The sequence below is a fragment of the Gopherus evgoodei genome, chromosome 3 (assembly GCF_007399415.2).
Source record: "Gopherus evgoodei ecotype Sinaloan lineage chromosome 3, rGopEvg1_v1.p, whole genome shotgun sequence".
NCBI lineage: Eukaryota > Metazoa > Chordata > Testudines > Testudinidae > Gopherus > Gopherus evgoodei.
In genome coordinates this window covers 21180848-21208595 of record NC_044324.1, presented here as the reverse complement: position 1 = coordinate 21208595, position 27748 = coordinate 21180848, and the positions used below count along the sequence as shown (strand labels likewise).

The window sequence follows — 27748 nt, the reverse complement described above, 5'->3', positions numbered from 1 at the left end:
CTCAACTATTGTACAGTACTTTTGGGACATGGATGAGTTCCCCTACTGATTGCAGGTCCCTTGGCTGTGTGAGGAAGATTGGTTCACCATCTCTTTTGATCATTATTACTGCGTGACCATGCTACTCAAACTCATAAAGCAAAGATCTTATAAATATCTGATGTATATATAGACACTAAAGCATTTCGGATAATGTTTTCAAAAGTGCCTAAATCCCATTTTCAGAAGTGACATAAGCATTTAGGGTCCAGATGATCAGAGATATTTAGGTACCTAAAGAGGCAGCTAGGCATGTAATGGGATTTTCAAAAGCACCTAAGCAAGTTACATTAGCTCCCATTGATTTCAATGGGATTTAGGCCCCTAACCTGCTTTTGAAAATCCCATTAGGTGACTATGTATATCTTAGGCACCTAATAACTTGAAAAAAGCTGGACCTAAGAGCATGTCTACACAATAAAAACCGTGCACAGGCCAGCCTACCCAAGCCAGCTTGAATCTAGCTAGTGTGAGTAACAATAGCAGGGAAGACAGAGAAGTCTTCTGTGCAGGTAGTAGAAGTCTGGCATGTACTCTGGGTATGTACACAGCTCGCTAGGCTGCTCTGAAGCCTACACTGCACTGCCGTAATTGCCATGGTTCCCCATGCTAGCTGGATTCAGTCTGGGTCAGGGAAGCTAGACCCTGCACGGCTTTTGCTGCACAGACATACCATGAGTCTCATTGAGAATTATTGGGACATAGACTTCTAAGTCATTTAGATACTTTTGAAAATTGTACCCTAAATCCGATCTTATTTATTCTGATGTACATCAGAAGTAATTGTGTAGCCCACACACCTTCCGGGTGTGGAGTTCTGTCCCATCTAGTGGCATCAAGACCACTTAGAGAGAGATTATGACTCTGCTCTATAGCCTTAGCTAACAGGCAGGTGACTTTTAGCTCATGCGGTAGAGGGTCATGTACTGAGCTCTAGTGGGTCCCCTGTTTGAGCCCGCCCGCAGATGACTGGGGTCTGTCCGTGTTACAACTGCACTGAAGTCAATGGAGTATACCGGTGTAAATGTTAGTATGCGTGAGATCAGGATCAGACTCAAAATTTTAGTCATCAAACTCTACTAGGCTTCTGTTACACTTCCCAGGTAGATTATCCAGGTTACATTGGTTTTAACGGGCTCCCTTTCCGCTGCATTATTATGTAATCTCTTTCTCTTAGGTTTTGGATTTTCTAGCAGTGCACACATATCCATTGTTAAGAAAAGCAAATGACTACAGGGGACACTGAGGCTCAAATTTATTAATTAGAGAAGAGTGAGTTTACACCCATGTAAATGACTGCATTACTTGTATGGTAATGGTAATAGATCCATGGAGTCCCCTTTACTCCAGGAGCACAAAGACTGGGGTATTGTGCCTGATCTGTATGTAGCGAGGTAAATAGAAAGCTGGTCTCCCTTTTGCCCACACTCAGCTTCTGCTCCCATTCAGGGAAGGACACATTTTGTCCCTTGTTGTCTTGCAACTCACAGATGTTTTGCATTTATTCATTCATTCTTTCTCCATACATGCCCTACCCCTCTCTCCCTTCTCTCCTTCTCCCATTCACTCACTGTCCTGTCTCTCATTCTCTGTACTTGCACCTGCAAAACAGTCATCCATTCTAAAATGTCCAGGATACTGAGATAAGGGGAATTTCCAAAGCAACCAAGTCCGGAAAGTACCATATTGAGAATAATAACAAAAGACGAGTCATTTCAGAGCAAATGCCCCTTGGTTGGAAGCAGTAAAACTAAAATACTAAGCATGCCAATAATTCTAATCAATATGCCTCCTCTGCATGTCAGGCTACAAATGCAGAACAAAGTTGGTTAAAACGCATGTCCTGGGACATTTAACATCTGGAACTTTTATTCATTCATGAAGATTGGGACTCAGATTGAAAAGCTGTTTGAACAAGTGTGGTTGATGCACATAAGGTTTACTGTGTGTGTGTATTACTCAGTGTGTATATATATATTATACACACACACACACACACACACATATATACACACACATATACACATTATATATATATACACAAAAACATATCTTAATAAGGATGCTTTAATATGTGTGTGTGTGTGTATAATATATATATGTATATATGTATCCTTATTAACACACGTTTTTGAATTGCTGCCAACATCTTTCCAGCTGAGGACAAAGTGTAGGTTGCTGGCATGTATTACTAAAGTTCTCTTTGGAATGGAAATTTCCCAATGCTAGATCACAGGTTAGTTTGGTGTTTGATTTAATCCAAATGGCATAAAAAAGCTGGGATTTATTGGAGTCCAAAATAAGAGTTTATGTTAGTATTTCTCACATTAATATTTTTCTGTTGTTAATCAAGATGATTATTTATGTTTGAGAAGCATATGACGTGGTAGAACTGACAATAAAGGGACTGATCCAGTCTGCCTAATGTGGTTTCATGGTTCCCATCACTAGTATCTAAGCACCTCACAATCTTGAATGTATTTAGTCTCTCCACACCCCTGTGAGGTAGAGAAGTGCTGTCATCTCCATTTCCACAGAGAAATAAGTGACTTGCCCAATATAACACAAGAAATCTGTGGCAGAGTAGGGAATTGAACCCAAGTTCTAAACTAGTTTCTAACCATTAGACAATTCTTCTTCTCCTAGACTTATTGAAGGAACAAGATACTCCGATTAATATTAACAGTCATTGGACCAGGCTGTAAAGTATTGATTCAGCAGAGTACTTATCATATGAGTAAATTTAAGCACACGAGCAGCCCCATTGACATCAGTGGGATTACTCATATGCTTAAAGTTCTGTACATGCTTAAGTCCTTGCTGAATTGGGGCTTAAGAGTCTGCCTTTCCTGTTGGCTTGAATGGAGTTTGTGAGTATCAAGTAATTCACAGCATCAAATCATTACAGTGATCTCTGAATCCATAAACCTGTATTGTGCAGATGATCAGTTTCAGTATCATAAACTCCACAGAGCTGTAGGAGAATCCAATAGTACTGTAGTTCATTTCTTGGTAGAGTCTATGCTGTGTTGTGCCATCCTATGTTCTCTTCTATTACACAAAGTAATGTCCATTAGGGGAACGAGGGAAGATTGTTTCATTTATGACTGCAAATGGGATTGGAAGGAACAATTCCTACACATGCTTTATTTATTTTGGCAGGTTATTATAAGTGTGTTCTTGTGTGTAAATCAGGGGACTGTGAGCTCCCAGCTTTTCCACCAGCTCATTCTGTGGCCCTGGGAAAGTCCCAGCCCCTCCTTGACTCAGTTAATCTATTTGTAAAATGAGAGGAACTTGCTCAAAGTCACAACAGAGCAGGCGAGTGAATGCTGGTCTTCCACCTCCCTGGGAGGACTTCTAATCACTGGACCACCCTCCCTTGAATGATGGCTTGATTTTCAAAGCTACTGAGCACCACTAAATTCACATAGACATCAATGGGAGCAGCTGGGTGCTCAGCACTTTTGAAAATCAGGCCACTTATTTAGGGCAGGGATTTTCAAAGGGGCTTATAGGCCCACAAACTTTCTCAGAGAGGTGAGCACCTCACTCCTTTAGGTCTCTTTGAAAATTCCAGTGTAGGTACTTAAATATGGATTTAGGCCTCCATTTTCAACAGTGACTTAGTAATTCTGGGTAACTCAAGTTATTGGTGCCCACTGTCGAGGGGCCTGATGTTCAGAAAGTGCTGGGCATTTGCCTTCTGAAAATCAGACCCATTTAAGGTGTCACACAAAACTGAGTGATGCAAAATCACTAGCCCCTTTTGAAAATGCAAGGCTTTAAGAACCTAGGTTTAGCCATGTATGCTTTGGAAATCTCATCCCTGGAGTCTACAAAAATGGGCTGGAATTCCTGAGAGAAGAGCCTCTTTCCTGAAATTTCTGGCACATCTGGTTCTCATCCTGCCAGGGGAGCTGCCTGCCTTGTGAAACTTTGTTTGCAATGTTCTTGTAGCCATGTTGGTCTCAGGAAATGAGAAAGATAAGGTGAGTGAGGTAATATCTTTTATTGGACAAACTTCTGTTGGTGAAAGACACAAGCTTCATCCTATTCGTGATACTTTAGCATTTTCAGTTCATGTCCCAGCTTACAACCAGAAGTAAAAGACCATTTCAAAATCTTGATAAAGCTCTGGTTTGAGTTTAGGTGTAAAAACAGAAAAAGGTTCATCTGCTTTCTGTTGGCTATACATTGTTGGCCAGTCCTTTTCAATAAAGATAGTCAAGAGTAGATTAGGTAATACTCTTATGAGGTTCGTGTAGAAGATGAGGGTAAGAGGAGAGGGTAGAAAAACTAGGAGGTTCTGCTCCCAGAGGTCTCATCTATGAGTCTATGGTTAATGAGGCAATGGTTCATTCCTGCTTCATGATTCTTGTGCATCACAACATTCCATGACATGGTTTTAGTATGTAAGGTTTACAGGTGGAAAAATGAGGCTGAAGTGCTAAGCTATTTACCCAAAGCCACCAAGGAAGTCAGTATCAAGACTGAAATTCAGAATTGCATGGTTCATGGTCCCATGTTTCTTTGATTAGATCATTCCTCTCTAGCAAACCCCTAGATGAGTATGCAGCATTGTCAATGGGTCTCTTCATTTAGTGCTAGCTACATACAGTGTTCAGACTCAGGAACACGGCGTACTGTGTTTCTTGCTTTAATGCTGAAACGTTTTGTATGTGCTCTTTTTAAGAGATAGCAATCAGGATGTGGTCATGTGGAAATACAAATATATGCCCCGGTGAGGTTTTGGAAGTAGAAACAGTGAGTTATGCATAAATATTTCCACCCCCTGGTATTCATGGCTATTAAATTGGCTTCTAAAGCTGCGTTCTTCAAAGAATAATAATTTTCTTCCTACATCAGTGAGCAGGATTGGCTTAAACTTATATTGAGGAATAAGAATTGTGTTTCAATTTGCAACTCACCCATCCTGTTCTACCTGTGACGGGTTGGACCCCTTGGAAAGCCACCTGATGTGCTGAAATACCACTGAGTCTATCAGTTCTGCCAGCATGGGCCCCATTTAACTTTTTCTTACTGAGTCAGGCTCTTAAAACCACCTCTAACACACACAGCCAGGGCCACACCCCGCTGCAGATCAGCTCTGGGAAGACTCAGCTTAAGGGACTTGCTCCAATACCTACATATCCACCTCCCTTGGAGTATAGACTCAAAGATATATTATGAAATTCGCCTCTTCCCTCAGTGTGGAGTAGGGTGTGGGGTCCAACCCATCACACTACCATACTGCAAAGAGGAGAGGATGACTATAATGACTGCTCAGCACAAGCTTCCAGTGGTACAGCCGATCTGGATTCAGCTTCCAAAGGGTGTACACACATATCAGGTGAAAAGACTGAAAATGAATCCCAGATGAGGGAACTGAAATTCGGTAGTGATTGGAGTCAGTTTTCTAATGCGTCTGTCTTTTGCTGGAAAGGAACCACAAGGCAACATGATAGGCACAGCTAATCCAAACAGTTTGCAGGGAGCAAATCACACTTCCAAATCTGCTCGGATACGTTTAACCAAAAGTTAAAAATGAGTATGTCCTCTTGATGATTTCATGTTGAATAGCAGATCTGATATCAAATATTGAAATCAGGGGCATTTTTAGTAAAAATATCGTCTGGAAAAAACCCAGTAAGCACATGTCCCTTAAATAAAAATAGACATACTTACACTAACTGTAAAAGAGCTATATATTGTAACATTAGAATATTGCAAATTTTCATTTTGTTCCCCAAGTGGCTTCCAACTTCCCAGCAGATATCACAATCACCAGTGCACAATCTATAATTATGTTTAGTTCAGATTAAGTGACAAGGATGTTAGACAATAAAAAGACTGAATATTCTGGAGTTAACAAAGAATCAGATGGTTAATTCTTGACGTATGTTACCACAACTCTGCAAGGCAATGTTGCCAAGTGACTAGAGCATTGACCTGGAACTCAATAAACCTGGGTTCTGTTGCTTTCTCTGCCATTGGTTTAGTGGTGGACTTCAGAAAAATTCTTCACTTTCTGGTGCCTCAATTTCCCCATTTGTAAAACAAGGAGAATGATATTTACCTCCTTTGTAAAGCATTTTGAGAGATTTGGATAAAACCGCCATACCAGAGCTAGGTATTATTAACAACGACAAAAGCTAATTAATTTATTAATTTAAAAAGTCAAAAACAAAAATATTGCACCAAGCTAGCCTTTTACCCTAAAAAAAGACAAGTTCCAGAGACTCCACAAAGTACATTAGGGATTTCTCTATTACTCTCAATTTTACACAGAAGGTGCTCAGATACGATGGTGATAGGTAGCCATATAAAACCCTAAAATAGATAAATAGATAATAGTTGACATCAAGGGTGCTGGAACAATTTTTATAGTGGGGGTGCTTAGAGCCACTGAAGCAAACTGTAAACCCTCTATATAATGGAAACCATTTCAAGCCAGGAGGTGCTGCAGGCCTCCCGCCCCCCACCCCGTCAGTACACCTAATTACAGCACCTATGGTTAAAATTATATATATTTGCCTGGGAGGTTGGAAGCTTTATGCATTTTTAGTGGGGTGCAAAGTCATTTGTGTCCATTTGTTCACAAAGCTAATATCCACTGTAGGCTAAACTGGTTAAATATATAAGAAGAGATAAGTAATTAATAAATTCAGTTGGAACAATTTAATCAATACATTGTTGCTTTCTGATTTGACCAGGGTGATTAATGGATCCCCACTAATGCCTTGGTTTTCCCAATATTCATTTCACTTACCCAAAGGTCTCCTTTGAAGCAATTTATTTTTGCTTCTAATCAGAATGCCCCTTTCCATTTCATTGTTTTTGCTTGCTTGAATTATTAGCTCTGATTTTGTATAGTCAAAATGTTACAGACTTGGCTGCTAGGACTGCAAGATTCATGGGTTTTGGGTATTGTGCCACAATAAAAAGAACTAGAGGGAAGAGTGAACTGGTGTGATGAATAATGGCAAATGCTTCAGACCTATTGGCAAAACAGAGATTTACTGAGCTATCAGTGATCAGGATAAAGATTTTGAATGATAGCTAAACGTATGGTTCCCTTAGAGGAGTAATACAGCTTTGGACTGGTTATATGTGTGGCTATCAATGATCACGATGAACAGCTGTGCTTTGTGGTAGCTGCTTGTAATGTCTTTGCTGACTCAGGACACGTATCCACTCGTAAGTCTTAATGGACATATATTGAAATTACCAGCACAAAAAAAAGTTACCATGCACAATCATTGTCCTACCCAGATTTGGCATCTTTGCAGAAGATGCCAATTTTGAGACTGACGTAGTAGCCTCGCAAATCTGTTGTGCAATGTCACCATTTATTCTTTCAATGGCATTTCCTGGGGCAAAACAGAGGCCATGGGCCAGATCATAATGGTGCAAATCAATGTACCTCCATTGACTGAGGATCTGGCCAAAAATCTGTACCTTTCCTTAGGAAAGTAGTGGTATATGTACTAAAGAACATGGGATGAAATCCTGGTACTTATTGAAGTCAATGGCAAAAGCCTCATTGACTTCAGCAGGGCCAGGATCTCATGCTTGAACAATATTTTAGTTTCAGCGACATCCCTTCCAAGTGAGGCGTGACACAGTGTGGTTCATGATATTTTGTCTATCGGTGCATAGGCTTGCATGTCCGGAAGAATTAAAGTTTGAGGTTTGAATGAACTTGTTTTCCCCATAGCTGAATTTGGTTTTTAAATCTGTGAGCAAGTGTGGACTAGGGTGCAACAGTACATTGGTTTAAAGGAGCTAGATATGGGACAAGGCACAGCATAGATGATTGTTGTCTTAGATGCAGGAATCAGTGGAAGAAATTCTATGGCCTGTATTAGATAGCCTGTCAGACTACATTAGCATAACAGTCCCATCAGACCCTAAATCCTAGGAATCTAGGGGGAAAAGTCTCTTAAACCAGGGAAACAAATTTTGCATTGTGAAACAAGGATATGAATTAAATATCATGGGAGCAAAATGAAACTAGCTAGGAGGGAATTCCCAATAATTGGGAAGAATTGTAGGACTGTTCTCTATCCCTAACAATGATACATGGAGTCTAGGTTTCGTTTCTGAATTAACAAAAGAATTCTGATGTTAGGGGACTATCTAAACCATAAAATCTGAATTTGACATGTTTATGTTAGGCAAAATACAAATTAGCAAGGAGCCAATTACCAATAATCTGGGGGAAACACATAGGGGCTAGAAGCAAATGTGGTTTGTTCGGTTTCTGTATGATTGACTTTTAATTGCACCAAGGAGCTCCACTGAAATGCATTCACTTCTGGCTTCTGTTGAACAAGGTTTATCCTTCTCATTGCATGGTATAGACTGAGCCAATCATTTGACCTCTCCCAGTGTGTCAGGCTCAAACTCAAAATACCTTGATAACAAAAGTTCGATACAGTTTCTGGTTTGCCAAGTGTTAAGAAGCTTCTGTTGACTCTTTGCAGGTGTGGGGGGGGGGGGAGAGAAATTGAGCAACCTCTACTAGCTGATGGATGGATGGATGCATTTTGATCATGAACCAAAGCTGATTTCAAGTACTATTTTGGTTTCACACAGCTTTAGTTATGACCCTCCTGTCCATGTTTGGCCTTATTTGAATCTTGTGTAATACCGTCATTAGCCATTAAGACCACAATAGGCAAAAATAGAGTGCAAATATGTGTGTCGGCGTGAGTCTCTGTGCGGGTATGTGAGAAGCGGTGGGCAAGCATGTAAAAGTGAGAATAGACATCGTTTTATGTATAGAGCCATTGTCCTCCAGCTTGTGGTCTTGTAGTTAAGGCATTGGACTGAGACTCAAGAGTTCCAGTTTCCATTCTCTGCTCTGCCACACACTTCCTGTGTGACCTTGGGCAAGTCAATTAATCTCTCTGTGTCTCAATTACCTATCTGTAAAATGGGAATTGGTATTTTTCTTGTCTATTTAGACTGTAAACTCTTTGGGGAAGGGACTGTCCGTTACTATGTGTTTGAAGAGTGCCCAATACAATGGGACCCCAATCTCAGTTGCAGCCTCTAAGCCTAATGGTAATAATAATAATAAGTTTCTCCAATTCCTATGTTATTATTGACAAGAGGAAAGAAAGAAAGAAAGAAAAAAAGAGAAGTGAAATATAAAACAATCCCTTTAAAGCTATCCAGTATTTTTTTATGCAACAATAAGAACAATAATAGAAATATAATCAGATTTCTGAGTTCTGCTGATAGGACTAGATTCTTGTGGCAATTATTTTGTAGCATTTTTTTTACTATCTTCCCATTATCTTTTAAAAGTGAAATAATATCAGCAATAACCAGGAAAAAAAATTATATTGCCTAAGTACAGTCAGTACACTAAAAATGAGCCCAAACGATCATTCCAGATTTAAATATTTCGGAACTGGGAGTGGGTTTATGTTTCAGATTCCAAACTTGTATCTGAATTTTACAACAAGCCTTTATGTGGGCCAACTCTCACTTCATCTACCCTCGGATCAGGCTCTGTAGAAGGATAATTGAAAACCTCAGATATGAAATTCCCACCCCAAAATATGGGGCATTTGACGTCTTGGATTCAAGATCCTAAATTTTCAGCTTAGCCCATTTCTGCAGTATATCTAATAATGGCTTCTAGTCTCCCCTTGAATGCACTGATTTAAAGTCAGCAGAGTATCTCTCGATTTACACCTTTAAAGTGCGATCAGATTCTGGCCCATTGACTTCAGTGGAGTTCCTACAGGCCTACTGGGAGAGTATGTTTTTCTACATCACAAACTGATGTGCTTCTATTTAAGGTAAGTTTTATTTCACTGGTGATAGAAATAAATTGTGGGATGGATGCTGTATTAAAAAAAATAGTTCCAGCACTTTTTTCCCCTTTGTAATGCTGCAGTTAATGAGGCAAAAGGCATCGCTACAGATCTAAACATGACAATTCGGCAACTTTTATTTCCTTAGTTCAGCTGAATTTGTTATTCTCATACATTTTTATAATTGCCTTTTTTTCCCAGCTATCAAGTTCACACAGGTAGAAGAAAGACTGCTTTGGAGCTGAACTTGATGCTGGAGGTTGTTAGAGAGATTATGTAATAGAATTCAAAAAGCTTTCCAAACTGTTCAAATAACAGAACATTTCTAGTACAGTGCAGGAACATAAAAGTGAAACCACAAACCCAAATCGTTTTGCAATTACTGACAAAATTGTGCACTGGCAGAAAATATGAAGGAATAACTGGAGCAGAGGAGGGTTTTTGCTTTGGTGGCAATAAAGTGAATGCATCTCGATTCTTGAAACAACTGAATACATGTATCCCCTTTCTTTGCATTAATGGTTTCCCTTGTATTTATGGAGCAGGTATAAGATAAAGGCAACATTAGCACCAAGTGTAAATTAAATGATGGATGTTACAGTTCCCTTTTCTGAAGCTAACTCTTATAACCTTACTTTAGAAGCTTAAATGCAGAATGAGGGACTATGCCCTGTTTCTTCCTGCTGGGTTCATTTAGGATAAAACCCAGGCTGTCCTGCATTTTAGTTGGAGACTCACACAGTGGGGGTGATTGGACTTTCTCTGCCCTAGGCACAACATATGCTACTTCCCATCACTTTAATAGGCATTAGTTCCGCAGACAGCACTGGTCAAATGTACATTATTCACAATCACTTTAATGCAAATATGCAAGGCTGAGAGAGAAAATATGTCACAAAGAGAAAATCAGCCATTTCTGTTCTATTTTGGATTTTCTTCCTTCATCATCTCTATCTATCTGATTTTCTTCCTTCATCATCTCTAGCTATCAGTTCCCCCCTCACTGTTCTTTCTTTCTTTCTTGGGGGGATCAGTGTTAATTGTCTGAAGTCCTTGAAGCTGTAAAACAGACTAATATACATTTCTTGTGTAAAGACTTTTTTGTTAGCAAATAACCGACCTTTAGAGCAATGAAATTTTGTTTTGTTTTTTATTGTTAACTTCATATTCTTTTTTTTTTTGGGTGTGATGTGCATTTTTTAATCTTTAGCTGCAGTAGATGTCTGTGTGCAGCTTCACATCGATGTGCGTCTGCCATAAAAGGGATGTCAGAGACTGAAGATACAGTGTTATCTTTAAAGGGGAACATGAAAAACAATACCTTAGTTTAACAACTTCATACTTTAAAAATTGGAGTCTGACTCTCCTTTGACTTATACTTATGTAATGTGTAAGTCAGGTCTAATTGCTTTGCCAGATTCTTTTTGTTTACACTAAGGTTCCTTTCACCTCTCTGGCAGTGCAAATTACATTCATACGCACTTTAAGGCCCCTTTACATTGCCAAAATGATGTAAAGGCAGGTCCACTGACTAAGTTACTCTGGGGTAAAATCAATGAATGTTAGGTCAGAATCAGGTCATTAGCCCTCCGCCATCTATCCCCATCCACCACCTCTATCTCCATACACACATCTATCTATCTATCTATCTATCTATCTATCTATCTATCTATCTATCTATCTATCTATCTATCTATCTATCTATCTATCTATCTATCTATCTATCTATCTATCTAACAATTATTACTATTACAGTGGTACCCAATTAGAATAAGTGCTCCACTGTGCTGGCAATCCCTGTCCTGAAGACCTCGCAATCAAAAAGACAAGGCAGACGAGCCTAAAAAATGAACAACAAATAAGCAGTTTGTTAAAAGTACAGAGCTCAAAAGCAGAGTGGAGTGAATAACTGATTTTTTGGTTTGCTGGATGAACTGAAAAGTTGGGTGGGGGGAATTGTTTCATGTTGACCCAAAATGGAAACTTTTTGATTTTTTTTGTGAACAGAAAAGATTTTAAAAAATTGTTTCTGGATGAAAGAAGCATTTTCTTTCATTTTTGAGGGTTTTTTTTCCAGTTACAAAATTGAAGTGTTTTGTTTTGAAAATGTCAAAACAAAATGTTTTCGTTTTTGAGGGGAAAATTTTTAAGGAGGTTAAACCAAAACAAGTTAGTGAATGTATTATATTAGCAACTTTATATCCTTACTAGATAAGGAGCTGGCTACCCAGAGAGAAGACATCTGATACTGGAAGGCGCTTTAATAGTGCCCATAAACGTAGAGCAAAATCCAGTGGCTGGAAGTTGAAATAAAAAAACAAACAAACAAAACAAAACAAACAAACAATCACACTGGGAAAAAATTGCAAATTGTTAACAGAGGATTAATAACCCTTGGAACATCTTACTAAGGGTGATGGATTCTCCATCATTTTAAAATCAAGATTGAATGTTGTTCTAAAGGAGATACTCTAATGTACAAGTTATTGGGATCAATGCAGGAATTACTAGGTGGATATAGAGGAATTCCTTGATCTGTATTATTCAGAAGCTCAGACTAGATGATCAAAATGGTCCCTTCTGGCCTTACAATATATGAATAGTGTTGGAGAGAAAATAGAATTTCCTTCCCATAGGATATTCCAACAATTTGAAATTGGTTTCCATTCTGAATCAGACCAAAAAGTCAAAATTTTGAGTTTTCTCCTGGAATGGAAATTAAAAACAAAATCAATTTAGAAACATCAAAGTGTTTCAAACATTACAAGTCAATTTTGTCAAAACATGACAATATAACATATTTGATATTATAATATGGATATCAAACTTACAAAATTAAATATAATCAATATAAATATGCTACAAGGTTAACATTAATAATACTATACTATACTATAATGTCAAAGCAAAACAAATGAAACAAGAAAGTGAAAATGATTCTTTCCTGTTGAAATTTTTTTGAAACAGACTTGTTCTCATGACATGGTTTAATTTTTGGAAAATCTCAATTTTTCATTGGAAAACTGTTCTGTGAGAATTTTTGATCAGCTCTCTTTATGAACGTATTAGTTATTATTATCCAAATGATCATTTATTAATTGTAAAATGTATGTTTGTTGCACCACATAACATTATAGATGAGATTATTATAAAGTGGGTGCAAGACTCGTTGAAAGATCATAGTCAAATAATAGTTATCAATGGTTTTCTGTCAAACTGGGAGGACATATCTAGTGGGGTCCTTCAGAGTTGTGTCCTGGGTCTGGTACTAGTCAACATTTTCATTAATGACTTGGATAATGGGGTGGAGAGTATGCTTATAAACTTTGTCAATGATACCAATCTGTTAGCACTTTGGAGGATAGGATTAGAATTCAAAATGACCATGACAAATTTGAGAACTGGTCTGAAATCAACAAGATGAAATTCAATAAAGACAAGTGCAAAGTACTACACTTAGGAAGAACAAATCAAATACACATCAGAAAAAGGGGAATAACTGTGTTGACCAGTGGTCCCCAAACTATGGAGCACGCTGTGGAGGAATGTTCATGGGGGCACAGCAGAGCCCAGACCAGCTCCCACGGCATGGAGAGGGAGTGCCACCCTGCCCCCAGTCCTGCCTCCTGTCCCCTGGCCCCAGCCCCAGACCTGCTCCCAGCTGAGGCCCCAGACTAATTCCTTACTTACTCCTGTCTGCCATCCCCACTCCACTCCACCCCACCCCACCCCACCCCTGCAGTCCTGGACCTGCTCCTGGCCTCAGTTTCGGGGGGGGGAGGCATGGATGGGGTAAGGGAGGGGCGTGATGTGAAAAGTTTGGGGATCACAGGTGTAGACAGTAATACTGCTGAAAAGGATCTGGGGGTTATTGGTTGAATGTAAATCAATAATGTGATGTAGTTGCACACACGGATAATATCTTTCTGGGATCCCTTAACAGGAGTGTGATCTACTGAGACATAGGATGTAACTCTCTCACTCTGCTTGGCTCTAGTGAGACCGCAGCTGGAGAATATGCACAATTCTGGATGCCACACTTTAAGAAAGAAGTGTACAAATTGGAGAAAGCAACAAAAATGATAAAAGGTTTAGAAAACCTGACCTAAGAGAAAAGGTAAAAACACAAACAAACCAAACACTGGGTATGTTTGGTCTTGAGAAAAGAAGATCTAGGAGTAATAGTCTTCAGATATGTTAAGGGATGTTATTAAGGGGAAATCAGTTTGATCTTAAGCCCGGGAGATTTAAGTTAGATATTAGGAAGACCTTTATATCAGGTTTGTTAAGTACTGAAATAGGCTTCCAGGGGAGTTTATGGAATCACTGTCACTGGAGGTTTTTTAAAAACAGGTTAGACAAACAGCTATCAGGGATGGTCTAGTTATTCTTGGTCGCGCCTCAGCACAAAGTGCTGAACTAGATCACCTCTTGAGGTCCCTTCCAGCCCTATATTTTTAAGATTCTATGATTATAACAAGTTCACCCTAATAGGTGATTATTTTAATGGCACATCACCTAGCATAGTAAGATCTAATTAATGCTTTTCATTAGGTAATTTATGTACCGATACTTTTTAGGTAGCTGCGGAAGTGCAGTTTTGTTCTGAGTAACTGAAGTGTAACTATCTGCCTGTGACATGTATAGGTTCATAAAATTGTATTAAAGACCCTCATATGCCTATTATAGTGAATGGTTATATATAACAGGATGTGAGAATTTGATGACATTTGGATATCATTGTATAGAACCCCTATAAAAAGGCAAGAGAAATGTTCAGCTATATACAAGTGGATCAAATATTTATCATATGAATGAAGCATTGTGGATCAAATTTTGTTATTTTACACTGGATTAAATCCAATGTAACTCCATTCTCTGGAGTCCTCCAGATTTACATCTGCATAAATGAAAAGAGAATTTGGTCTCTGCTTTTCATATTGTAATACTATACTTGATTCTGTAACCATACTTAACATTATTGTATGCTGATCTAAAGTATTTTCCCATCATATTTCATTTACTTATTCATATTAATGCTTTACTGATGTGTTTATTATAAAAGTAATATTAATGAAAAAAATAAATGTTGTAAAAAAGAAATGTTTACCACACATTAAAGCAGTCATGATACAGACTGTGTTATTACATACCACAGAGTTATAACACAGATTGAATCACGTCTCCTTTTTTTTTTGGTCCAAATATTGATTTTCCAAACCTGTTCATTCTCTAAACATAAAGGGGCTTTATCTTCCCTTACTGGTGCTGAGTGATTTATATGGACCACTCCTATTAATGCTCATGGATGGTAAGTGCATAAATCTCTCCACGCTGGACGGATAACAGCCTCCTAAAAGTGGCCTAGGCAAAGGCTGTCTTTGTAAGGGGCCTAACTAGTAATTAACTTAAAAGATTGACATCAACTGTAATTGAGTATGTTCAGGGACTGAGATACATGCAGTACATAAAAATATAGGGCCAAATTAATCCCTGGAGTAACACCATTGGCTTTAACAGGGGTTACAGCACTGAAGAATGTGGCCCACTATGTCTTCAAAGATATATGATAACTAAATATGAATAGATATGTTTTTAATGGCCAGATTTGTATACCCTTGTTGAAGTCAGGAAGCACTTTGCTGGTCAAAACAGTCTTGCTTAGGTCATGGAACAGCTTGTCAAGTCTTATTTGATACAAGTAAGGTTACAAAAATGTGGCATTACGTATTTATGTGCTTTTTAAAGCAGGGATTTTCAAATGAACCTAAGGGAGTTAGATGCCTATGGGAGTTAGGTGCCTCAAATCCCAACATAAACAGTTCTTGCAAGACATGAAGATCTTTTTGCATGGTTCTGAAAATGTAGGCACATAGGCCTTTTGAAAGAAGGTCATGTTGAGGAGGGATTTGAGAGAACGGAGGGTGGAACACTGGGCCAGTGAGGGGGAAATGGAAGAAGGATACAGGTTCTGTATATGTAAATAGTCAAAATTGTTCAGTTATTTTGAAAACTTCCTATTCTCCTTGAAAAAAGAAATAAGGTGAAGAAAATCATCATCATCATCTAAAATGGAGCCACACTTGTTTTGGAACCCAGCAGCTAGTCAACAGCACAAAGCAATGCTACACAGTAGCTTGAGGGCCCATCCCAGAAAACAAACTGAACACCTCCCACTCCCATTGACTTTAAAATCTTTGGGAAATGAAGAGGCTTAGCACCTCACAGACAGAAAGTTAAGGAAAATATTGTTTCTAATCAAAACATCATGGGTTTTCAGAAGGTCACAACATAATTATCCAGACTAGAAACTGGCCAGGAAAACAGAGTTAACACTTCTACTGTTACCAAAGCAATTGCCAGGTCTTTAATGGCCTCAAATAGTCAGGATCTCAGTTTTATATTACATAAAAAATAAAAAGGTGCCTGTGGCAATGTTATTACTGTCAAGATTGAGCCAGTACTAACACGTTATCTCCTATCACGAGTTATCAACATTTAACATCTGTTTAGTGGCCTATGTTAAACGAATTGGGCCTCCTAGTCTTATAAGGTATGTCTACACAGCAAAGAAAAACTTCCATCTGGCCTATGCCAGCTGACTCGGGCTCATGGAGCTCGGGCTGCGGGGCTGTTTCATTGCTGTGTAGACTTCCATTCTTGAATGGAGGACCTGCAGGGTCCTAGAGGGAGGGTGCAAACCCAACTCTGGACGTCTACAGAGCAATGAAAGACCTCTGCAGCCCAAGCCCCGCAAGCCAGAGTTGGCCGGCATAGGCCAGCCGTGGTTTTTTCTTTGCTGTGTAGACAGAGAAATAGTTTCCAAGCCACAAAACCCCATTATCCCAACCTGTACTAATTGCCACCCTTGTGGGTATTCTTAGCAAACAGGCCAAGGATTCAGAGAGTCTTAATTACCCTCTCTTTCCTAGATGTGGCCCCCGAAGCTCAGTTTTGAGGCCCATAGGCAGGACAGTGGAGGAGCTACAGGGAGAAGTGTGCACACCTTCTGCCTGTACCATGGAGAAATGGAGGGCCTCTGTTTTTAATATGATTTCCTGACACACACAAACATATAATATTCTTTTGCATATGGTGTGTATACACGCTTAATGAAATATTGCCCCAAAGGGAAAATGGTTCTGAAGACTCTGGTGTATTGCCTGAAGCCTTTATCTTTGAGTAATATATACAATGAAAGAAAGCACCCTGTGATGTTATCTGATTAAAATATGACCATATAGATCATTGTTGCAACCAATGTTATATATTGGCAGCAAATCTTGTATAAAGGTTGTCAAGTGAGGTGTCTATGAAAAGATTATGATTTGCTGGTTATAATTATGCCATCTCCATGCATGTATCATTTTTGTATTTGAAGTTATAAGTATTGGCTCTATACTTGGATTTCAAATGTTTGCTCCTGGGGCAATGCCCACAAGGTTGCTAGCTAGCACATCTTAGAGGGACTATTCAAATTGAATGGCCCATCGAAAGAACATTTAACTGACAATGGACCATGGGAGATGCCCATCTACACTTAGTAGAACTTCCTGGGGTGACCACGTGAAATGCATGGATATGTGACTTGCCCATGTGACTCCAAACTCCATCTTGTTGCTGTAATTTTTCACAGTAAGAACAATGGGATTCCCTCTAGATGGCAGAAACTATAAAAGGCCCTGGAAACACCTCCATTTACCTTTTTATTGTTCAAACCTCTGGAATCACAGAATCATAGAAGATTAGCATTGGAAGAGACGTCAGAAGGTCATCTAGTCCAACCCTCTGCTCCAAGGACCAACCCCCAACTAAATCATCCCAGTCATGGCTTTGTCAAGTCAGGCCTCAAAAACCTCTAAGGATGGAAATTCCACCACCTCTCTGGGTAACCCATTCCAGTGCTTCACCACTCTCCTAGTGAAATAGTTTTTCCTAATATCCAACCTAAACCTCCCCCACTGTAACTTGAGACCATTACTCCTTGTTATGTCATCTGCTACCACTGAGAACAGTCTATATCCATCCTCTTTGGAACCCCCCTTCAGGTAGTTGAAAGCAGCTATCAAATCCCCCCTCATTCTTCTCTTCTGCAGACTAAAAAATCCCAGTTCCCTCAGCCTCTCCTCATAAATCATGTGCTCCAGCCCCCTAATAATTTCTGTTGCCCTCCACTGGACTCTTTCCAATTTTCCCACATCCTTCTTATAGCGTGGGGAACAAAACTGGACACAGTACTCCAGATGAGGCCTCATCAATGTTGAATAGCGGGGAATGATCACGCCCCTCAATCTGCTGGCAGTACCCCATCTTATATAGCCCAAAATTCCATTAGCCTTCTTGGCAACAAGGGCACACTGTTGACTCATACCTAGCTTCTCATCCCCTCTAACCTCTAGGTCGGGGTAGGCAACCTATTGCACGCGTGCTGAAGGCGGCACGCGAGCTGATTTTCAGTGGCACTCACAGTATCCTGGTCCTGGCCACCGATCCGGGGCCTCTGCATTTTAATTTAATTTTAAATGAAACTTCTTAAACATTTTTAAAAACCTTATTTACTTTACATACAACAATAGTTTAGTTATATATTATAGACTTATAGAAAGAGACCTTCTAAAAACATTAAAATGTATTACCGGCACACAAAACCTTAAATTAGAGTGAATAAATGAAGACTCAGAACACCACTTTTGAAAGGCTGCCGATCCCTGCTCTAGGTTCTTTTCTGCAGAACTGCTGCCTAGCCACTCGGTCCCTAGTCTGTAGCAGTGCATGGGATCCTTCCGTCCTAAGTGCAGGACTCTGCACTTGTCCTTGCTGAACCTCAGATTTCTTTTGGCCCAATCCTCCAATTTGTCTAGGTCACTCTGGACCCTCTTCCTACTCTCCAGCATATCTACCTCTTCACCCAGTTTAGTGCCATCTGCGACCTTGCTGAGGATGCTGTCCATCCCATCCTCTAGATCACTAAGGAAGATGTTGAACAAAACCAGCCCCAGGACTGATCCCTGGGGCACTCTGCTTGATACCATCTGCCAACTAGACATGGAGCCATTGATCACTACCTGTTGACCCTGATGATCTAGGTATATCATTAGGTATATCACATCCACCTCTTTCCCCATATCCATGGAGACAGTTATCTCATCATAGAAGGCAATAACTTGACCTTGGTGAATCCATGTTAACTATTCCAGATCACCTTTCTCTCCTCCAAGTGCTTCAAAATGGATTCCTTGAGGACCTGCTCCATGATTTTTCCTTGGACTGAGGTGAGGCTGACAAGTCTGTAGTTCCCCAGATTCTCCTTCTTCCCTTTTTTAAAGATAGGCACTATACTTGCCTTTTTCCAGTTGTCTGGGTCCAATGACTATGAACTTCTACTAATGAGAGCATTCTAATGAAGGGACTGAGGCCCTTCCAATGACTGGGAAACAACTAGAGACTTATTAAGCCAGCAGTTTATTCCATCACTGTTACAAGCCTGAACCAAGAACTTTGCAATTACTGTATTTGTTTCCTTTAACCAATTTTAACTTTGTTTGTTTCGTTCTTTCGTTCTTTCTTTCTTTCTTCTTAGGTTATTAAAAATTTGAGCACAGGAAGACTTCTGCATAGAAATCTTTATCCCTTTAGAGTCTTCAGAGCATGAAGATTATGTGCTGAAATTTCTATGGGAAATAAAGACTTCAGTGCCTATACATTTATTCAGGGAAATCTTTAGGCACTGGCCAGTTCATCTCCCCAAAATGAGGTGCTAGGGAACCAAGTGCTATTCTGGTTAGTATCTTGGAAGGCAAATTCATTTGAAATCAGATGTAGCCTACTCCCTCTGAGTATGTCACTGGCCTATAGTAGGATAATAGTTCAACAGTGCCCCTGGGATGGGACATCTGCAGGACTGAAGTCTTGGTTTCTGGATCAAAAGCCACATACCTCAGTTGCTTGAATTAAAGGACCAACTTCAGTAGCTATAAGCAATAGCTGATCATAAACCTCTTTATATGGTTCTGCCACCACAGAAGGACAAAGAGATTCTTATGTAGCATGTTACATACTCCCCCACATCTAGCCATGGAAGCTCATTCTGATCTTCAGAGGTTTACAGCGGTTCAGTTCTTCATATAGGCTCCTATGACTAATAATAGCACAACTGTGGTTGAATGACTATTTTTTGACCTGGTCATTAAACTCTCTCTGGAACATTCCCACACTAACATCAACTTTCTGGACACCACAATCAGCTTCAACAATGGAACCCTACAAACAACCATATACAAGATACCGACACTGACTTTCATAGGTATAGTAGCCACCCCAAACACACTAAGTGATCTGTTATCTACAGCCAGGAACTCAGATACCACAGCATATGCTCCAAGGAGAAACTCCATAACATATACCTTAATACCTAACACTTAAAATCACCTTCACCAATATAAGGAATAAGATCGCATCATGGAATGGGTCACTCAAATACCTGGAGTGAACCAGCTTCAATACAGAAATAACCCCCCCTCCAATCACACACTCCTAGTTGTGACCTACAATCCCACACTGGAACCCATATGGGGCATCATCAAAAAACTGTAACCCATATTTGATGGGGACCCCATCCTGAAAGAAATCTTTCCTGAATCCCCATTTCTGGCTTTCATATAGCTTATAGACTCTAGGACTGGAAGGGACCTCGAGAGGTCATCGAGTCCAGTCCCCTGCCCTCATGGCAGGGCCAAATACTGTCTAGACCATCCCTAATAGGCATTTATCTAACCTACTCTTAAATATCTCCAGAGATGGAGATTTCACAACTTCCCTAGGCAATCTATTCCAGCGTTTAACTACCCTGACAGTTAGGAACTTTTTCCTAATGTCCAACCTAAATCTCCCTTGCTGCAGTTTAAGCCCATTGCTTCTTGTTCTATCATTGGAGGCTAAGGTGAACAAGTTTTCTCCCTCTTCCTGACGACACCCTTTTAGATACCTGAAAACTGCTATCATGTCCCCTCAGTCGTCTCTTTTCCAAACTAAACAAACCCAATTGTTTCAGCCTTCTTTCATAGGTCATGTTCTCAAGACCTTTAATCGTTCTTGTTGCTCTTCTCTGGACCCTCTCCAATTTCTCCACATCTTTCTTGAAATGCGGTTCCCAGAACTGGACACAATACTCCAGTTGAGGCCTAACCAGCGCAGAGTAAAGCGGAAGAATGACTTCTCGTGTCTTGTTTACAGCACACCTGTTAATGCATCCCAGAATCACGTTTGCTTTTTTTTGCAACAGTATCATACTGTTGACACATATTAAGCTTGTGGTCCATTATGACCCCTAGATCTCTTTCTGCCATTCTCCTTGGCTTCCCAAACTCATCATCCAAAGCAAGCTCCCCGCAAAGCAGGACATCCAGCTCAAAGATGCACCATGCCCTGCCAGAACAACAGATACAGAAACTGCAGACACATCTCCTACTACAATGATTAATACCTCCCACAGCACACCTTTCAAGATCCATCAATCCTATACATGCCTATCATAACCTGTGGTACACCTCATACAGTGCAATAAATGCCACAACAATTATGTGAGTGAAACCAGATAATCACTACCCTCTTGAATGAATTTATGCAGGAAATGATAAAAGACAAGGTGTTAACAGGCTACTTTACCCAGGGGCGGCTCTAGGTATTTTGCTGCCCCAAGCACGGCAGGAAGGCTGCCTTCGGCGGCTTGCCTGCGGGAGGTCCGCCGAAGCTGCGGGTTCAGTTGATGCTCCGCAGGCATGCCGCTGAAGGCAACCTGCCTGCCACCCTCACGGCAACTGGCAGAGCACCCCCCTGGCTTGCCGCCCCCGGCACGGGCTTGGCAGGCTGGTGCCTGGAGCCACCCCTGACTCTACCTTGAATGGTCCCTTACAATATGCGGTAACTACTTTTGCTAAACAATCTATTTCACCTTGCATTTTGCTGTGAGGCTGGGATTTCCTTTCCCAGACTTGAAGAAGCGCTCTGTGTATCTCAAAAGCTTGTCTCTCTCACCAATAAAAGATATTACTTCAACCAGCTTGTCTCTCCATTTTTTGACAGAGCAGAGATCCATCTTTGGGTCATAATAAGAGTCTTTATTTACTTTGAGAAGGTCCAGGACTCTGTTGAAACAATATTGAACAAGGACGTCACCATTTCATTTGACAAGAGGGGACTGATCATTTCTAGAATTTGCAAGCTTTGAATCCGGTACAACATCAGTGTTTATTTCCATCTGATGTGCCTACTTAAAAAAAAAATCCCAATAAAAAGAAAAGGATGGTACTAAGCCATTGAATCCATTATCCCCGAATCACCCATGCAGCTTTGAACTCTCAATGGCGGGAATGTGTTCATGTTCCTTTTTACTACAACCCCTAACCACGCTGAGGCAACTTATACTTTAAGAAGAAAAATCCAAATTAGTTTACTTAAAACACTAAAAAGTCAATGGTATTAAAAGTTTTAACAGGAGCCTGTGTTTATTCTATTAAAAAGAATATTCTTCAAGGATGTCTTTAATCAGCAGAGTTACACAAAAGCAAAATAGTGGCATTGTAACATTAGGAACCCTGACTTGGAGCTGCCTTTTATAAGCGTGAAAGGGTGAAAAAAATCAAAAGCAGTAAAAACATGTATTATTTCTGTCAGTAGCCCGTTTTCGGAAAAAAATGTTGCAAAAACAATCTCTACACAGAGCAAACAACATACTGAGCAACAAGCCTCAATCACAGGAAGTTCATTTTTTTCCTTGGCACGCAGCCCAGTGCCATCAGAACTAATTAAAAACAGAACCACGCTGGTACGCAGCTCAGTGTTTGGGTTTTACAATAACAGAGTAGCAAACCAGGGAGACATCTAATGAGAATAGTTTCCGAGTTTGTTTTCTAGCATTGGGCAACTATGTCAATTAGTGGAACTGCAGCTCAGGGCCAGCACCCATGCTGAGACGTGAAAGAATGTTATTGCAGTACAGATTGAACTGCTACTTTGATGCATGGGATATGCATGTCACTCATATACTGGTGCAGTTCCTCGGCTCATGACTAAATAGGAAGAGGCTGGTGCCACCTTGCTGTTCTTATCGGAGGGTGGGTCAAATTTTACCAGACAGGGCTTTCCCCTGGATCATTAGATGTGCTCCAGTTAAAAAATGAAACATGTCTTCTTGTAAATGAAGGATCTCACTTAGACAGCACAATTATCTGTGAGGGAATTAACCCCTTTGTGGGTAGAGAAAGAGGCAGGCTGAGCTGGTTTTAAAAAAACCCAGCACAACAAAGAAGAAATCCACAAACACACACAAGCTTTCACCTGTTAAGAAAACACAAAAGTGAACAGCAACCTCACATGTATAATCCTTACCCACTTGAATAGTTCTATTGACTAGAGCTAGGCAAAAATTTTATCGAAAAATATTTTGCTAAAAACTGCAGATTTGGATCAATTTCACTGAATTGTTTTAATTGGAAGAAAAAAAACTAAACCAAAATTTAAAAAAAATTGATTTTTCAATTAAAAAATGATTTTTTGTTCTGAAATTTACTTGTTTTATTAAAAAGGGGGTTTTATAAAGCTTAAAAATGGAACAAATTATTTTGTTCAGGACAAACAAAACATTTTAATTGACATGATATTTTTTTTTATCAATTTTTTGATTCATTCCGCCCCGCCCCCCGAAAAATTGTTTTGGGTCAACCTGAAACAATTCCCACGTCCCCCACTCCAGGACAGCCAGTGAATTGAAAAAATCAGTTATTTACCCAGCTCTGCTATTGACTAAATATTTGCAGGATTAAGCACTCTGTTACACATTTAATGCACTTTTCTAACGATGATGATGATTCTTGAAATGTCATTCTTACACATAGCACTTGGGTGTCTTCAAAAGGAATTTAAAAATAGAATGACATCTTACATCTGTCTAACAACCTTAATTCTGAGGGATGGTACCTCTAGATCACTTCACCCTCTATTGAAATTTGTTCCTCTTCGGGATAAACGTATTCAACAATACAAAAAAAAAAAAATTGTAAGGCCTTAATCCAGCACTAACTCATGTCAGAAGTGCTGATGCAGTTAACTGGTACAGCTAGCTGAATAAGGAAAGACATTATGGCCTAGTGAGTTGCACACAGGATTACTCCCCACAGAAAACCTGGGTTCTCATCCCTGCTTTGTTACTGACTTGTTGGGTGATCTTGAGCAAGTCATGTTGCCTCAGTTTCCTCATCTATAAAATGATCATGATACTGACTTTTGTGCAGCATGTTGAGCTCTACTGATGAAAAATGCACATGCTTCATGTGTGTTTAGAGGTGTGTATTATTACTTGTGTGGGAAAGAGGTGACCATGGGGTACTTGAGTTTGGAAATTTATTTGGGGAAGCTTCCCTAGTTTGCTAAATGCTCCCCCCTTTTGTCTAGAATCCCTCCACTGTGTGCCCCCTTTAGCTTTATCCACACTGCTCCCCATTAGTGGCCCTCTTGCCTCAGACAGGGCCCTTCTCCATTTGTTCTCCTGCCTGCCTTTACCCATACCATGGCCAACTACAACTGGGCTAAATGGGGCTTACAAACCCTCCTGTAAGGGGAAATCACTATGTAGGTGGGAATCACCTTTACTGATTAAATAATTCTTCCAGCCCATCCCCCCAAACTAGTGAAAGGCACTGGCACTCAACAAGACCAAAAGATTAAAAAACACTTGGAGTTTCTAGGTCAAGCTATCTTTAAAAAAAATTCAACAGCCCTATGGTGCAGGGATTGTGTGTCTGTTCTGTGTTTGCACAGTGCCTAGCAAAAGCACCACTGAGTGACTTAAGGTGGAATGGAAATCTTAACTTGCTTGGCTTCTATGGGCCAGTTTAGACCCTGATTTAACCCTGTGAAGCCTGAAGACTTCACTGGGAGTTGCGCATATTTATGCATCTTCACCTTACTGTATTTACTCCCCTTCTGCATTCACAGCTCATTTACCTGGTTCTGTATTTTCTTGTGCTCTCTATGTTACAAATCTTGGGTTAACCTATACGCGCTCAGTGACATATGAATAAAGTTAGTATTTTGTCTATAGGGCAACCAGGGGTGAAAGTAGGCCGGTACGGCATGCTGGTAAAAAATGGCTGCCAGTACTGGCTCCCACACAGCTGACTTTAAAGTGCTGCCGTGGCAAAGGACTCTGCTTAAAGCACTGCTGCAGCAGCACTTTAATGTCATTGTCCCTTTTGCCCCCTCGCACCCCCGGCCACCAACAGGGTGGGGCAAAAGGAGCAGCTGCCCCGGGGCCGGTGATTTAAAAGGGCCCGGGGCTCCGGCTGCAGCTTCTGCTACCGCAGCTGCCTCTGGAGCCCTGGGCCTTTAAATCACCACTGGAACCCTGAGTGGCGTGGGCCAGGCAGTGTGGATGGGCTGGCTGGGGGATGCTGACTCCCCAGCCCCACTCCTTCTGTCTGAAGCCCTGCACCTTTGGGGGCAGGAGCCCGCCCCCGTACCGGTAAGTGTTCAATGTTACTTGCATCTCTGAGGGCAACTAGCCTTTTATTCCTTTAAAAAGTCTTAGGACCAAATTCCCCATGAAAATAAATGTATACAATTCTGTCAACTTCAGTGGAACTGCCCCGGCTGAAGCCAATGTTGAATTTGGATCTCAGTAACTACATTTCCTTTTATAAGGCTGGTGGATGAGTGCTTAGGGAACAGTAACGTTGTCAAATAAAGGCAATAGCTATATCTTTCTGCACTGTATTACAGCACAGTTTTCTTACTAGGCAATGTCCTACTGAAGTCAAGGAATGTGTTTCTGTCAACTCACCAGTTGTAAAACTGATGCCCTACCTGGTCATAGTATGGTGATCTTAATAACAAAGAAGTCAGAAGGCACCCTACACTTTCTGTGCAATATTTTCTCCTGTAACGCCATGCAGTTTATTTGTACTTTACCACTGACTTCAACTCAAGCAGGATCAGGCCATTAAATACTTAGTCACAATTCAAATCACTTACACTATATACCCTTCCCTCCAAAAAATAAAAAAAAGGTACATAGAAGTTAGTTTAAATACAATCTTGTTGCAGGATTTAATTTTTAACAAAATAGCGTTTTTTATCCAGATGTGATCTCTAGGGGTGAACTAGGTTGTTAGTTTTGCTTGTTAAGTCAAGATCAGTTTTCTCAATAAAAATTCTGCTAATTTATTTTGCCAGACACATTTTCAATTCTGGGTATTAGGTTTTGTTACTTGGATACCAACTTAACCTTTCAGTAAATAGTATCGTATATACCAGTTCATAAGCCAAATTGTTTTAGTGAAAAAGGGAAGCATCAGAGAAGGGGGTCGGCTTATGAACGAGTATAGAGAGAGGGAGAGGTGGGACACGGCCCCTCCCCCAAACAGAAGGGGCAAGGAGCTGCAGCACAGTCAGCAGAGCCAGAAGGGAAGAGGTAGGGCCAGCGTCTCTCCGCTTCTGGCCACGCTGCTCTCCCGTCAGCCTCTGAAGCAGCTGCAGCTCTGGGGCTGGCAGGCTATAGCCATGCTGCTAGGCCCTGGCCCCTAGAGCAGGCGATGGCCGCGTCGCCCAGCCTGCTGGAGCATGCTGCGGCCGTGCTGCCCGGCCCAGCCTGCTGGAACATGCAGTGGCCACGCTGGCTGGCCCAGCCTGCTGGAACATGCAGTGGCCACGCTGCCCACCTGCACTGCCCAGCCTGCCAGGGCAGCTCCAGCCAGGCCAGAAACATCCTCACCTGGCCTGCCCCAGCTAGGGTGGGAAGGGATGGGATGGGGAGAGTGTGGGGATCCCGGGCTAGGGGTGGGGTCATGTGAGGGGGGGGTCACAGGGGTTACTCCCCTGACCTCCAGCTCCCCCCCCCGCCAAATTTCCTCACCAGTTGCTGTCCCGGCCCATCAGAGTAAGCAGCTGGCAGGCCGGGACTCTTTGTTTACTTAGGTTTACCTCTGTGCCTGCAGACGCTTGAGGTAAACAAACCATCTTGGCCCACTAGTGGCTTATCCTGATGGCCCGGGAGCCAAAGTTTGCTGACCCCTGAATTATAGGGTCGGCTTATGAATGGGTCATACAAATTTTCCATTTTTACTTATCCATGTTGCGGGGGTCAGCTTATAAATGAACCAGCTTAAGATCGAGTATATATGGTAATCATCATATTGATGTGCTTTGAACTGTACCAGACACAAGTATCAAGACAATCCCTGCCCCGGACAGGCTACTTGTTCTGTTTAAGAACATAAGAATATAAGAGCGGCCATACTGGGTCAGACCAAAGGGCTGTCCCTAGCTATTTTGGTGTCCTATGCAACCCACCTGTGGGGGGGCTGTGTGGGGCCCCAGGCCTCCGTGGAAGGGTGTGGGGTGGCGGGGGCTGGCCCCAGGCCTCTGTGGAGGGATAGGGGTGAGGGAGGATGGCCAGTTCCTGCGGGAAGTGGAGTGACCTGGCCCCAGCCTGCTCCGCTCCCCTGGCTTCCAGTTTTGGGGGGAGAGGGGAGCAGGGGAGCGGAGCAGGCTGGGACCAGGTCACTCTACTTACCGGTGAGTGCAGGCCAGGCTTCTTCTGGAGTCCTCAGTGGAGCGGGGGTGGACCTGGGTCAGGGCCGGGGCAGGAAGAAGCAAGCCTGGGGCGGGGAAGAGGCAGTGTGGGGCATAGCAGGGGTGGGAACCCTGGGGAAAAGCTGGATTAGGGGCTGGAGCAGCATGCAGCTGCACAGGGCACTAGGAAATTTGGTGCCCCAAATTTCCTGATGCCCTACACAGCTGCATACTTTGCATATGGGTAAGGATGGCCCCACATCTAGCCCACTATTCTGTCTTCCGACAGTGGCCAAAGCCAGGTGCCCCAG

The 27748-nt window shown here is 41.2% G+C and overlaps 1 long non-coding RNA gene across 1 annotated transcript; it reads left to right on the top strand.

The window, feature by feature from the left end:
• The first annotated feature begins 6322 nt into the window (after window positions 1–6322).
• LOC115649489 lies at window positions 6323–26361 on the top strand. The gene is made up of 3 exons (XR_003999832.1): window positions 6323–6333; window positions 8812–8816; window positions 26166–26361. It is a non-coding gene; the product is annotated as an uncharacterized LOC115649489 (long non-coding RNA).
• The last annotated feature ends 1387 nt before the right edge of the window (window positions 26362–27748 follow it).